This window comes from Schistocerca serialis, chromosome 9, assembly GCF_023864345.2.
Source record: "Schistocerca serialis cubense isolate TAMUIC-IGC-003099 chromosome 9, iqSchSeri2.2, whole genome shotgun sequence".
Taxonomy (NCBI): domain Eukaryota; kingdom Metazoa; phylum Arthropoda; class Insecta; order Orthoptera; family Acrididae; genus Schistocerca; species Schistocerca serialis.
The window spans coordinates 70,808,264-70,811,209 of record NC_064646.1 but is presented as its reverse complement, the minus strand read 5'-3'; the positions used below and the strand labels follow the sequence as shown (position 1 = coordinate 70,811,209).

At 40.8% G+C, this 2,946-nt stretch overlaps 1 non-coding gene across 1 annotated transcript; it reads right to left on the bottom strand.

Moving 5' to 3' along the window:
* Positions 1 to 2,015: 2,015 nt before the first annotated feature.
* Positions 2,016 to 2,089, bottom strand: Trnal-caa (transfer RNA leucine (anticodon CAA)). The gene has a single exon. It is a non-coding gene; the product is annotated as a tRNA-Leu (tRNA).
* Between the last annotated feature and the right edge of the window lie 857 nt (positions 2,090 to 2,946).

Genomic DNA, 2,946 nt, shown 5'->3' with positions numbered 1-2,946 from the left:
CTGTCAATCTCATTTTTGAGATGTTTGTATTCCTTTTTGCCTGCTTCATTTACTGCATTTTTATATTTTCCCCTTTCATCAATTAAATTCAAAATCTCTTCTGTAACAGAAAGATTTCTACTAGCCCTCATGTTTTTACCTACTTGATTCTCTGCTGCCTCCTCTATATCATCTCCGAAAGCCACCCATTCCTCTTCTACTGTATTTATTTCCCCCATTTTAGTCAATTGTTCCCTAATACTCTCTCTGAAACATGTTACAACCTCTGGTTCTTTCAGTTTATCCAGATCCCATCTCCTTAACACATCATGGTGCATCACATTATACATGCTGTTGCATTCGCTATGCAACTGAAGGGTGTGGTTTGACAGAAATGATGAGCTGTTTAAATTTGAATCTGTTAAATATTTTGTGGAGATAGTGTGACATTGTTTTTGTGTTATTGGGTTAGTGTAAACTCTGTGAGGTGACAATTTGCCTAGCTGAGTAGCAGATCTACAATTTGAGGAAAATGGAAGACCCAATAGTCAAATAGAATATACAAACAGATCTCAAGCAACAATGTCAGTTTAGAATTGAACAAACTACAGAATATTGTACAGCAAATAAAAGAAAAGTACATGAAACCAGAGAGAAAGAAGAGAAAGTCATGGATGACAGATGAGATGCTGAATCTAATGGAGGAAAAGAGATTAAATAAGGGCAATCCAATGGAATACAGGAAGATAAATATGAACATCAGAAGGAAAGTAAGGGAGGGAAAAGAAAATGGAAAAAGTGGAGCAATGCAAGGAAATTGAGTTTTATCAAAGTAAATATGATAGAAATGAGTATGAACAGTCACAGCTTCAATAAGTGTCCTTTTTATATATATAAGGTTACCAGATTCGGTCTGCCGGCCGGTGTGGCCGTGCGGTTCTGGGCGCTTCAGTCTGGAACCGCATGACCGCTACGGTCGCAGGTTCGAATCCTGCCTCGTGCATGGATGTGTGTGATGTCCTTAGGTTAGTTAGGTTTAAGTAGTTCTAAGTTCTAGGGGACTGATGACCACTGATGTTAAGTCCCATAGTGCTCAGAGCCATTTGAACCAGATTCAGTCTGTTTTAGACCATCTTCAGACACACACCATGATGGCAGATGGTGGCTGTGAACAGAGCAGGGACTACACCTCCATGAATGCTAACTGCAGTTAGCATTTGTGGAAGTGTGGCACCTGCTCCATTCACAGCCACCTTCTACCATCATGGTGTGAGTCTGAAAATGGTCTAAAACAGACTGAAACCAGTCACCTTACAAAGCAGGGAACTTGATGGAGGAATTACAAGACATGGAAAAAATACATAGAAAATTTATTTCATGGCACTAGATGTGCTTTTAATTCAAGTACAAATGAAATAATTGGCACAGATATACTACAAGTAGAGGTTCAAACAGCCATCAGTTAGATGAAGGATGGAAAGACTGTGGGACCAGATAAAGCAGAAGCAGAGTTCTTAAAATTTTAGAAACCATTCGTGATTGGAGCACAGTGATCTGCATAAAATGCTAAAAATCAATAAAAACAATCTCAATCATGTTTTCAGAATTTTTATTTGCTAGCAACCGGTTTCGGCCCTTTCCTCAGACCATCTTCAGGCTTATCACTGCCATTACAGCTGCTGGAGGTGGCAGACGGAGGGAGATCCATATAAGTGCAGTGACAGTACTATGGGTCTCGCTCTGTCTGCCACCACCAGCAGCCATAATGGCGGTAATAAGCTGGAGGATGGTCTGAGGAAAGGGCTAAAACTGGTTGGTAGCAAATTAAAAAACTGAAAACACATTCAAGACTGTTTTTATTGATTTTTAGAGTTCTTAAAATTGATGGATGAAAATCATGTAAAATAAGGGAAAATTCCATTGGAGTGCCTGAAATCAAAGTTCTGCCCAAAAAGCCAAATGCCAAACAATGCAGAAATTCAGTTCTTTAATGAGCCATATCTCAGAATTGAAACTTCCTGGCAGATTAAAACTGTATGCCAGGCCGAGACTCGAACTCGGGACCTTTGCCTTTTGCGGGCAAGTGCTCTACCAACTGAGCTACCCAGCACAACTCACGCCCCATCCTCATAACTTTACTTCTGCCAGTACCTCGTCTCCTACCTTCCAAACTTTACAGAAGCTCTCCTGTATGAGAGCTTCTGAAACAATCACTGATTTCACCCTTTAACAAAAGATACTAACTAGTAATAGTAAAATAATTTAGAAAATCAATTACATACACAAAACTAAGCACAAAATTAGATCTGGTGCTATATTCTTCAGTACTGAGGGCCAATCTTTTTCTTTTATGAAAATGCAGATTCTATTCACATATACTAATGGTAAATAGCTAAAAGTATCAAAACAAATTTAATTAAGCAGATGGCAAAACAAGAGAGGAATTAAAAATATCCCAGCTTTCCTCATCACAAGACATCTACATCTACATCTACATCTACATTGATACTCCGCAAGCCACCCAACGGTGTGTGGCGGAGGGCACTTTACGTGCCACTGTCATTACCTCCCTTTCCTGTTCCAGTCGTGTATGGTTCGCGGGAAGAACAACTGTCTGAAAGCCTCCGTGCGCGCTCTAATCTCTCTAATTTTACATTCGTGATCTCCTCGGGCGGTATAAGTAGGGGGAAGCAATATATTCGATACCTCATCCAGAAACGCACCCTCTCGAAACCTGGCGAGCAAGCCACACCGCGATGCAGAGCGCCTCTCTTGCAGAGTCTGCCACTTGAGTTTATTAAACATCTCCGTAACGCTATCACGGTTACCAAATAACCCGGTGACGAAATGCGCCGCTCTTCTTTGGATCTTCTCTATCTCCTCCGTCAACCCGACCTGGTACGGATCCCACACTGATGAGCAATACTCAAGTATAGGTCGAACGAGTGTTTTGTAAGCCACCTCCTT